Here is a 12,239-nt window from a genome sequence, read left to right as displayed (position 1 = left end):
CAGTAGCACCTTAGAGACCAACTGAGTTTGTTCTTGGTATGAGCTTTCGTGTGCATGCACACGAAAGCTCATACCAAGAACAAACTCAGTTGGTCTCTAAGGTGCTACTGGAAAGAATTTTCTATTTTGTTTCGACTATGGCAGACCAACACGGCTACCCATCTGTAACTGGAACATAAATAGTGTGATTGAATCCATTCCGTTCTCTGATGAATGTATTCAACACTGAGTGAATGGTAGAAATGCCACTGCTACTGTTCCACACACAATTAAGCTTTTTTTTAAAAAAGAAAACTGGGTCATCATAACATCTGTTTGAGGGGATTTCTAAATATTGAGATTTTAAGCATAGCCCTCTCCTAGTCAAAAGCATTGTAGTAGTAGTCTGATAACAAAGGTCAGACTCCAGGTGCACGTGACTTCCCGTTTAATGTCAAAATATGTGTCATAAAGTTTCATGTTACCTGGAGTCTGCAAGGCCTCTATTGAGAATTCTGAGGAAAATACAATCTTTGAACAATCTACCCAACAATACTATGCTAGCCACTACAGATGTGGGATCCCTGTACGCCAATATCCCACACAATGATGGCTAACAAGCTATAAGGAACACCATTTCAGATAAAATCACAGTGGACTTTGCTACCAAACTCTGCCATTTTGTCCTCACCCACAACCACTTCAAATTTGGAGATGACCTGTTCCTCCAGATCAGTGGCACAGCTATGAGCACCCGCATGGCCCCACAGTATGCCAACATATTCATGGCAGATTTGGAACAAGGCTTCCTAAACTACCCACTCAAACCTCTCTTGTACCTGCAATACATTGATGATATTTTTATTATCTGGACAGCAGACTCTGGACATCTTCCACCAGGCATTCAATGACTTTCACCCCACCATCAACCTAAGAATGAACCAATCGATGTAAGAAATACATTTTCAATACTTTTTGGTTCCTGAAATTGGTTCTGATTGTGCAGACAAAACACAACGGACAAAATTCTACAGGGTACGTTGCGAAAACAGTCAAGATCCAAGGATCCCCAGGCATGCACCTGCAGATGGTGGAGACGTCAGGTGCCATCCTGGCACCCGGACATCTCCACTTGGTCGCAAGTGGCCAGTGGCCAAGTGCAAAATGCGCCTGGCACCTGGCAAATTTTGAATGTTGCTGCAGGATGAATGCTCTAAGTCAATAATGTTTTTGATGTATTTTAAATGTTTGCATTATGTCCTGCTTTTATCACTGTAAGCCTCTTTGAGACATTTTATATAGTAAGTGGCAAAGAAATACAATCATCTGCAACAACAACAACAACAGGGCAGCAGTGGGCATTAGCTTTTCTGTTGGAAGCCACATATTGACTGTGAGCAGGGCTAAAGCCCATGTTAGGTGGTCGGTCCCTTCCCCTTTTCTGTCTCCCTGCTCAGAGGAGGGGTAGCTCTCTCACCAGAGGAATGAGCAAACTGCCGGGAGACGGCTTTTGAAATTGGGGTGAGGGTCCCCCTTCACTTAGCCCTGCCTTTTTAAAACGTTTGTGGGGCACCTTTGCATGAGTGTGATGTGCAAAGTCCCCCGAGAGAAGGCAGCCAGGCTGAGGAAGGCAGCTCAAGCCATTCATTTCTTGTCTGAAAAGGCCTTGCGTTCGACTTAAAGCCTGGCTGTTTTCGACAGCGTTGCCCCCTCGCCCTTGCGGTGCATTCCTGCTTGGAGGCTATTGCATTTTTCCCCCTCCAGTGAATCACAGCTGGTACGAGAGACCCGTGTTCCTGGGAGCGAGAAGTGGTTGCTTTGATTGGTAGAGCCAATCTCATGGAGAGCTTTGAACATCAGGGCAGAACCTTTGAGCTTGCACTCTTGTGTTCTGAGCTGTGCGGAAAAGAGAAGAATTCTGAGGGGTTACGTTCGTGCCGGCCTGTCACACTGAGCAGCCAAGTTGCTGTGTTTTTGTACTTGAGCTGTTTCAGGCTGTGTGGCTTCGCCCCTAGTAGCAGTATATTTAAAAGCTGCCTTCTTCAGTTCTATCTGGCGATGGTGCAGCCACAACCTGGGAACTGAAGCTCACATGGTCTGCCCTCCTAATGATCCCTTGCTCCTTTTAGACCACCTGCCAGCATTCCACCGCTCTGAAGATGTTTTCAGCGAGCGAGGAGGAGGAGAAGGAGGAGGAGGAGGAGGAGGAGGAGGAGGAGGAGGAGGAGGAGGAGGAGGAGGAGGAGGAGGAGGAGAAGAAGAAGAAGAAGAAGAAGAAGAAGAAGAAGAAGAAGAAGAAGAAGAAGAAGAAGAAGAAGAAAGAGTTTGGATTTGATATCCCACTTTTCACTACCCGAAGGAGTCTCAAAGCGGCTAACATTCTCCTTTCCCTTCCTCCCCCACAACAAACACTCTGTGAGGTGAGTGGGGCTGAGAGACTTCAGAGAAGTGTGACTAGCCCAAGGTCACCCAGCAGCTGCATGTGGAGGAACGGAGACGCGAACCCGGTTCACCAGATTACGAGTATACCACTCTTAACCACTACACCACACTGGCTCTGCTTTTTCTACTGTTCCTGCTGAACGTTAACAGGATACAGAAAGCAGAAAAGAGCCATGTTCAAAGATGGGAGTGTGCAGTCCGACTCCGAGATCAGCCTGCCTCACTCTTTTCATTGACATGTAGGCCCAAACCCTGCCCTGAGGACAGACCCTGCAAAGTGTCCCTATTTTCCAGGGACAGTCCTGGATTTACTCTCAGCTCAACCAAAAAAGTCTCACAATGAGAAGAATTCTAGGAAACGGCACCTTAGTTTCTCGCTCTGCTTTGTATGGGTAGGCCCAAGATGGATGGCCCTTCCTCTGGCTGCCCACAGCTGTGTCCTGTTCACCTACTGTTGTGTATTAAGCAATAACACAGTCAAGATGTGCAGCCAATCGGAAGCCACGCTTTGGTTTTCGAACGTTTTGGAAGTCAAATGGACTTCCAAAATGTATTCCGTTCGACTTCCAAGGTCTGTCTGTACAGAGAAAAGGAGAGCAAGAGGCGACACATTAGAAGTTTGTAAAATTACACATGGCGTGGAGAGAGCGGATAGATACAAGTATTTCTCCCTCGTATTGATGGAACTTGTGGACATCCAATGAAGATGAATGTTGAAAGATTCGCACAGTGCATAGTCAGACTATGGAATTTTCTTCATCGACCTGTATGGCTTTGCAAGGCTATGCATGACCAAGCTCTGCCTCCACGATCAGAGGCAGTATGTTTCAGAGTGCCAGTTGCCACAAGAGGGGAGAGGGCTCTTGTGCTCAGGTGCCGCTTGCAGGTTTCCCCACGGGCATCTGATTGGCCACTGTGAGAAAAGGATGCTGGACTTAGACGGGCTAATGGCTTGATCCAGCAAGTTCTTCTTATGTCCTTCAACCCTGCCAATGTCCTCCTCTCAGCAGCAGGGAATGGGTGAGCTCAAAGAGGACAATGGCTGCTTCCTGCTCAGGCCCTCAGTACTACACTATGGATCCGTGTTATGTGCAAACATATCCTGTAGCAACGATGGGAACTAGATTGGCATACCTGTATAAAGCAGGAGCGTCAGTAACATTATTCTGTCCTGTACTGCCTTATGATGCATAATTGTGGACTAGGTCGAAACAAAATAGAAAATTATTTCCAGTAGCACCTTAGAGACCAACTGAGTTTGTTCTTGGTATGAGCTTTCGTGTGCATGCACACTTCTTCAGATACACTGAAACATAAGTCACCAGATCCTTAAATATAGTGAGGGAGTGGGAATGGGTGATCAGCTGATAGGTGTGGAAAACCTGTTGACGACTCTTAAAGGCAAGGGGTGAGATGGCTAAAGATAGCTTGTTATGTATAATGAGATAAGAATCCAATGTCTTTGTTCAGACCAGGTTTCTCCATGGTTTTAAGTTTGGTGATTAGTTGCAATTCAGCCACTTCTCTTTCCAGTCTATTTCTGAAATTTCTTTGTATTAAGACAGCTACTTTGAGATATTTTATAGAATGCCCTGGGAGATTGAAGTGTTCTCCTACTGGTTTCTCTGTCTTGTGATTCCTGATATCAGATTTATGTCCATTTATCCTTTGGCGTAGGGTTTGGCCTGTTTGTCCAATATAGAGAGCTGAAGGGCACTGTTGGCATTTGATTGCATACACAATGTTGGAAGATGAGCAATTAAATAGTCCTGAGATGGTATGTTTGATGTTGTTGGGACCAGTAATGGTGTTGTCCGGGTTTATGTGGCAGCAAAGTTGGCATCTGGGTTTAATGCAGGCTCTGGTACCAGTGTCCATGTTGAGTCCTGTTGTTGTATTATTGTGGGTGAGGAGCTGTTTGAGATTGGGTGGCTGTCTGTAGGCGATGAAGGGTCTTCCTCCCAGAGCTTGGACTAGGTGTGGACTAGGTGTATGGGATGTTAGGGGAGAGGTTATGCCTCTGGTGGAGGACACACTGTGCTCCTTCTGGGGTAGTTTGTCCACCGCTGGTCCCCACCCTGCACTCAGCTCTCCCCTGTGGCTTCTAGCATGCAACAGGGGCCACACCCCAGAACGGCTTCAATTTGCCAGCTAAACGGAGTGAAGGTAGCCGATGGGTCTCAAACCCTCAGCGAGTTAGGGACTTCCCCTGCATGCGAAGACAGTCTCTGGCAGATTGAGCGGACGAGACCAATAGTTGGTCCCAGAGGCACTGGGTGGCCTCTTCAGGGGTGGAACGAAGGCGTGGAACAGCCCCCTTGTGCTTAAATTGCTTCAACAGGGATGGGGTTTAAACTTGGGTGGGTGCAGTTTTATTGGGGGAGTGGGGTTGCTTTAAATTGTTTTTAAATGTTGTATGTTAATTTGGATTTTATTTTGACACCCAATGCCCTTTAAAAATTTGTGGGGGGGGATTCTTGGGTTCTTTATTTTTTATTATGTATTTTGTGTTTTTATATTGTTTTTATGTTGTAACTACCCTGAGACCTGCAGGTATAGGGCAGTGTACCAACAACAACAACAACGGGTTGGAGTGTTGTTTAGAGTCTTTCGTTGGGGAGTGTATTTTTTATTAGTGTGCATACATTATTATTGTTATTTCTTTTAATTATTTTTGTTATGTATTTCGTGCTTTTCCTGTTGGACTGCCCTGTGACCTTACGGTTATAGGGTGGTATGCAAACTCAATAATTTAATAACAACAACAACCTTGCCCCGTTCAAACAGATTTGAGGTTTGCCATGATGGTTAATTGCACCTGCGTTCCCCGCCAGGTAGGGATGAAGTGGCGCTGGCACCGAAGAGATGAGTACACACACTATTCAGTTTTTGAACTGAGCTGAGACGAGCCTCTTATGTAATCCCCATCGTGCACAGACAGAAACAATGGCTGTTTTCAGTGTGTGTGTGTGTGTGTGTGTGTGTGTTCTTGAGCTGCCAGACCGATTTGGAATCTTTTTCCTAACTGTTCCGACACAAACGAGGACTGGGCATCCAAATCCCTTTGGCAAGACTCGAGCATCTCAGGCTGGAGGCCAGACAAGGAAACCTGAGCGTTCCCCACGCAACCACCACCACTGGCTCCCACCCCAACTCACGCCTCTGAGATGCTGAGCCTGGTGCTAATCTGCTGCCCCCCCACCCCCTTGCTGATAGCTGCGAGGGCTTGGCAATTCCCAGAGCTGGGCTCTGCCATTTGTCAGCAAGCCTGCCTTTAACAGCAGGCTCTAAAAGGTGAGGGTGTGGGATGGGGGTGCAGATAGGGGGCAGCCTAAGAATTCCTTTACAGCCCATTGTGTACAAATGCAGGTCTTAAGGCCTTTTATTTCCCCATTTGCAAGGCAGCCTTTGAGCTCTCGTGTTTAGTCTCATAAGCAAACTGTTTAGAGCTTTTTTCCAGCATGTATTTATAAGCCCATATGGGCATGCTGAGGATCCAGCTGGAGGGATGGCCTTGCCTGCTGGAGTGGCTCCTGGCTCGTTCCTGCACTCGATTATCTCGCTGGGAAGCCTTTTGGAGTGGCAGAAGAATTTGGGTGGCGGTGGCGGGGATTTTCGAGCGAATTCTCCCAGGCTTGAACGTGCTTCCCCCCAAAAAAAACCCAAGCTGCGTGTCGAATTTATAGGCTCCCTAATGTCATTTGCTTAGGCTGCTGCTGGATTTAGGGTTTAAGGAAACAAGCCAGCAAGCAAGGAAATGTCCTGGTTTGTGGGCAAGATGGAGCATAGGTATGCTTGGGACAGCAGACATGGTACTTCTCCCCAGCCCTCTTTCCATCCCCCCCTAGAAATGGGTGAACCTGTCTGTTTCCATTTCTCATTTTTCCACTCTTTGGTTCAGTTCTCAACACTTTAGCACCATTTTCTTCAAGTCCTCATAAAAATTCATCAGTGCCTAGCATGCACATTTTGCAAGGAATGGAACATTTTCACAAAAGCAATTTCCCCTAAGATGGTTTTGTTTTTGTTTTTTGGGTACAATGTTTCACTAAAGTATGCATTTTATATGCCTCTTTTACCCTATGTACACTTTTGTACACATTACTTGGAAGGAGCGATGCAACTGTGAAATTCAGAGAACTGCAAGTCTCAATGGGTGAGTGACTGTGTTTTGGTTCACATGTTGTTTTCGAAAGTGTGAATTACTCAAGGCCTTTATCTTTTCCTGTATCTTGAGGATCAGGCCTGCCCATCTGGGGAAAATTTGCTTTCTCCCTAGGCGTTTTACCTGTTTCGTTTGTGTAATTTGGCCAAAATCCGGCAATGGGCTGTGACCTTGCCAAGGGCCCTCCCACCCCCAAATCTCTAGTTTTATATCCTTGGCAGGCGTCAAAAACAGGAAGTACCAAAAAGAGCTCTTCCCCCAATATCAACAGTCTCTCTATGGTGGTGTCACCCATGGCAGGGTCTTCTCAGTGGTGGTTCCGTTTCTGGAATGCCTTCCCTGGAGAGGTGCACCTGTCTCCCTTATTATTAACATTCTGGAGAGATTTTAAAACATCCCTGTCCACCAGACATTTGATGGCTGGAAGATGCCAATCCTGGCACTCTTGAACATATTAGCTGTTGGGATATGTGACTGATTTTAATACATTCTTCATCTTTTTTAAATGCTCTATGTGTTTTGTGCTCTTGCCAGCAGTGTGGTTTGTGCCCTGGTCAGTAACCAATTGTTAGTAAGAGCTGCAGTTTAACATTTTAATTGATCCCAAGCAGGAGGGTCAGCAATTTTGGCACTAGCTTTCCTGACTCATTTCCACACAGGAGGCCAAGAGATCTTCTATACCCTGGCGAGCTTATGGAAAACCCTCCCTATAATACTGCCTCACCTGCTGAGCCAGGTGTGTGGAAATTGTGGCCCTCCACATATTGGTTGGAGTGGCTGGGGAAACTCAGCCAGATGGGCAGGGTACAAATAAATTATTATTATTATTATTATTATTATTATTATTATTATTATTATTATTATGACAAGCAATTGGTTTGGGGTTTTCTTTTCTCTCTCTCTTTTCCCCTCCCACCTGTATTCTAGCTGGGTTTATCTAGAGCAGGCATGTTGATCTAATGGTCAACAACTTTGGGTTCCCCAAAAAAGCACAACTTTGGTCCATCCTCCAATGACAATGGGTAGATCACTGCCAGTTTTTTCTTTTTTAATACTGTGAGTAGATCACAGTTTATTGGGAGTTGAACATCCCTGATCTAGAGTATAACGGGCTCCTGTCAAATGGAAATCTTATTTCAGTGGCAACTTGGCCAGCTCTGTGTGGGCATTAAAACAGCAAACTGCATACTTACTGACTATTCTTAAGAGAAACCCATTCTTATGTCTACAGTAATAGATTGCAGTATTTCCTCGCCTCCATATGGCACTGCCAACAAGTTTTCCTTTCCAGGTTTCCCAAACTTAGGCTCCAGCTGGTTTTAGACTACAACTTCCACCACCCCTATCTAGCAGGACCAAGTGGCCAGGGATGATGGGAATTGTATTCCAAAAAACAGCTGGAGACCCAAGTTTGGGAAACCCTGGTGTATACCAAGGGTAGCCAAATGTTGTATCTCCCCAGATGTTGGTGGACTACAACTCCCATTGTCCATGACTGCTGGCCAAGCAGAGTCCTAGCACTTTCTGGCGAACACCATGCCTACATCAACTGGCAGCAGCTGCCCAGGATTTCGGACTGCGAATCTCTCCCAGCTCTACCTGGAGATGCTGGGAGTTGACCCTGGGGCCTTCTGCATGCAAACACATGCTGTGCAAATGAGATACAGCACTTTCTATTTTGAAGTGAGTGAGTTAACACATGTTGCCATCTAAAGTGTGTTGGGTTGAGGTCTACATCCAGAGTCTAAAATTGCTTTGCAACCTCATCTGGCTCAGATGCAAGTGATACAGGAAAGTCAGCAATGGGCAGTGGAAAGGTGAGCAAGATCTGGAGAAGAATGTGGTGGTCTCTTAACTTTAATCCTGACAATGGAACCAGGTATTTTATAATTGGAAGCTCTTTCCCCCAAGTGCCTGTAAGCATTTTATCCCATTCACTGCCGATTCTTTGCCACCTTCAGATTCGTTTTGTTACACCCCACAAAAAATTCTTTTAAAATCAAAACTCAGCTGTTTATAGAGTGTGGTGCTGATAATGCCAAGGTTGCAGGTTCGATTCCTGCATTGCAAGGGGTTGGACTAGATGATCCTCAGGGTCCCTTCCAACTCTACATTTCTATGGAATATCCTTGGTCAGAAAGACAATGCATACTGGTTTTTTGTTTTTAATAAAACAGAAATATGCCTCTCTTTCAAAACTCTTTAGTCATGGTTAATAATCCCTAGCTTCCCTGGTGTAAAATCAGCCCTGAAACTTGAAACTCATCATTTCTGCGTCAACTGTCACTCCCTCTCAATCTGTTCCTCCATTTACCCTCTTATTCCATCTCTTCCAGGCCCACCCACTCCACTCCTCTCCCAAATCAGATCCATCTGTATCTCATCTACTTTGAAAACACTCCAGGCTTCTATAAAGTCGAGCTTCCAAGTTGTCAGGGCAGCAATCCCTGCGCCCCGACTAGGGAGTTATCTCCCTTTTGAAGGGAGAGAGGGACTTACTCCTAAGTAAAGCGTGCAGAGCGGAGCAGGGATCGTGGATTGTTTTTATCCCTTGTGAGAGGGCGGATGCAATGGCCCGGATGCCCTTTTGAGGATGCAGAAAAGGCAGTGGCCAGTCTGAAAAAGAGACTCCTCTCCTTAAATCAAGACTAGTATTTATTTTGTAGGGCAGTGACTTGGGAAAAGTAGTACAGAAATAGGAACAGAACAAGCATTTGTCGTGTTAACCCTTAGTGAAGGAGGGCTCTGGGCCCCCGACATGCTCTTTTGCAACCACAAGCAAATTCCCTAGGATTTGCCTCGTTTTGTTTTTGGAAAAAGCCCTAGTCAGGCAAATACCTAAATGGCTGCCATATGGGGAGATTGTCAGAGCAAGCTTATTTCCTCCTGCTCCAGAAAGTGAGACCTGATCCAGTGCATTCAAGGAGAAACTGACTCAACCTCAAAAATAACTTTCTGACAGTGGGAGCAGTTCCACAGTAAAACGGACTTCATGGGTGTATGTGTGTGTGCAGCTGCCCCCCCCCCCTAAATCAAGTGAATGGATGAAAATACTTAACTAAAAGTAGAAACTGCAGAAAGATCCCGACAGGTTCCCCACCCCCCCGAGCAATTGTTGTCCAAAAGAAAGCATTTTAAAACAACGGTTGTTGTTGAGACATTTCATTCAGAATCCGCTAGACGGAGGATAAGGACAGGTGGGTGTCCCGCCTTCCCCCCGCACACCCGGCGCAACATAAACAATGCCGATAAACAGGCTTCTTCCAAGAGACGTTGGTGGCCTCTCCTTCCTTGGAGGTTTCCAAGTAGAGGGGGTGCCGATGGCCACTTGTCACGAGGTTCCTGCATTGCAAAAGGGGATGAGGCTAGATCGGGGGTCTGCAACCTGCGGCTCCAGAGCCGCATGCGGCTCTTTTACACCTTTGCCGCGGCTCCGGGGCGGATACGCCTGTCCACTTCTCCAGCTGGCCAGCGGCAGCGGCTGCCCTCCAGCTGGCCGGTGGCCTGCCCTCCGGAGGCTGAGGGTGCTGCTGCTGTGCTGCTCTGCTCATGCGTCGTGCCTCGTTTCTGCCAGCGCAGGCGCAGCAGCAGACAGCAGCAGTTTCCCTCCAGAGGTGTGGCTGCTGCTGGTGGTGTGGAGCTGCTGCTGGCTGCTGCATCGAGGCGACGACGAGGTAGGCAGCTGTGGGCTGGGCCAGGGGCGGCGGGTGGTGGGCGAGGGCGAGGGGGGAAGCCCTCCTTTTAAAAATGGTCGAGGAAGCTGCGCCTGTTTCCCTGCCGCTGCCTCCTTCACTCCTGGTTCCGCTCGCAGCCTCAGACCGCGCTCTCGCGGGCGCGTGTCTCTCTCCGCCCCGGAGCAAGGCCGGGACTCGCCCTTGCCTGGGACCCGCGTCTCAGGAGCCAATGGGTGCATGTGTCGCGAGGGGGCTTGGAGGCTCCTAGGAGCCCGAGCACGCACAGCAGGGACGTGGCTGCTTAAAAAGGCTGCATGGAGGAAAAGGCAGTTGTGCGTTCTTCCGCAGCAGCGTCGAGCGGAGCCGCCGCCGGACCTCACCAGGCAAGGTTAGTCACGTCGCCCCCGCCTTCCAGGGCGCAAAGCTGGGCTGGCTGGGCAGAAACCACCGTCGAGCTCTCTGCCTGCCGTGGGCGGGGGGCTTTGCAACCCCCCAACGAGTCCCTTGGGGTGGGGGACTGGGACTGGGGAGGGGGAGTCCTCTGCCGCTGCTTCCTCAGGTGTGTTGCTTAGGCTGCCGGGCGGAGCCCGGGAGTGCAAGTTGGCCGCCTGCGCCGCGCCCTCCGGCTGTGGCCTCTCCAAAGTGGCCTCTCCAAACGCGCGGCGCAAAGAGCGTCGCCTTGGCTTTGCCCCGGTTTGGTTGGGCAGCCTGTGGCTGGAGGAGATCCGGGGGATTCCTCCTCGGCGGCTGAAAGAGGGGCTTGTTCTCCCGCGCTTTCTTTTCTCCCAGTTCTAGGTCACTCGACCCACAATAGCACTTCTTTAGTCTCCTTCTGGCAACTTTTCAGGCTCCGGCTTGCGTAAAAACTGGGAAAGCTTTCTCTCGCTTCCTTCCCCCCTACCCCTCCAATGCTGCTCTCCAACCACCTACCTGCTTGTCACAAGTTTTGACACACCCCCCCCCCCCGCTCCTTGGAAGGGTTTCATTATTGGAGCTGAGCTTGTCCCCTACTGAGGTAAATGACTTATTGCTCTGCTTCGACCGGGGTGGTTGGGTGGTTGGGTGGGCTGGTAAAGAAAACCAAACCTGAGTAACTTATGCAGAGGCAGAATTTACTAGGTGGGGGAGAAGCCCCTGTCGTGACTTCCAGGTGTTTGGAAGCACGGACAGCCCACCAAAAAGAAAACTTGTGAAAATGCTTCCTTCGCGAGGGCAAGGAGTAATGGGGTGGAGATGGGCCGAAAGTCCAAAGGAAATGATTTCTTGAAGGGGGAGGATGTACTACGGGAGGCAGAATAAAGGGCTGGTTCTCACAGAGACATGGGTAGGAGAATGACGCCCCAAAAGGTTGCAGTTTTTCCTCTGTCCTGAGTGTGTGTTAGGGGAGCCTTGACAAAGCACCTGTTGGCGTGGAAGAGAGGAGTCCAAACTTGGATCTGTGTTCATGTGCAAAATCTATCGCCATTGTCATTAAGGGGGCAGGGAACTCCCCTAAAAAGGTTTGAACACTATGAACTACTACAGCCACCTGTATGCAAGTCCGCACAGACATCACAGGCTTCTCTGGTGCAATTCTGTGCTTTATTTAGCAAGAGAGGAGGTTGGAAGAGGTGAGCATAGCCTCTGGTCTGGAATATTAAGGGTAAAAGACACTAAGATTATTGTAAAAGCCAGCAGTCTTCAATTAGACATGGGACAAACATTTAACACAAGTGTGCAGTTGAGGACTCATTTTGAAAAACAACAACAACAACAAATCAAATATTTGTATGCTGTTGCAACCCACCTTGGATCAGGCTGTGACCTGGTAGTGGTCCCCAGGTTGGATAAAAATGAATGATTTTTTTTAAAAAAATATAATCAAAATAATTGGATGTTTTTATTTAAATCAGATTTTTTTTATTTAAATCGGATTTTTTAAAATAAAATGCAGTGTTATATTTGTTTTAAATGTCGCAGTGGTTTTGCGGCTCCCAGTT

The sequence above is a fragment of the Lacerta agilis genome, chromosome 16, assembly GCF_009819535.1.
Source record: "Lacerta agilis isolate rLacAgi1 chromosome 16, rLacAgi1.pri, whole genome shotgun sequence".
NCBI classification, from domain to species: domain Eukaryota; kingdom Metazoa; phylum Chordata; class Lepidosauria; order Squamata; family Lacertidae; genus Lacerta; species Lacerta agilis.
This window is presented reverse-complemented; position numbering follows the sequence as displayed.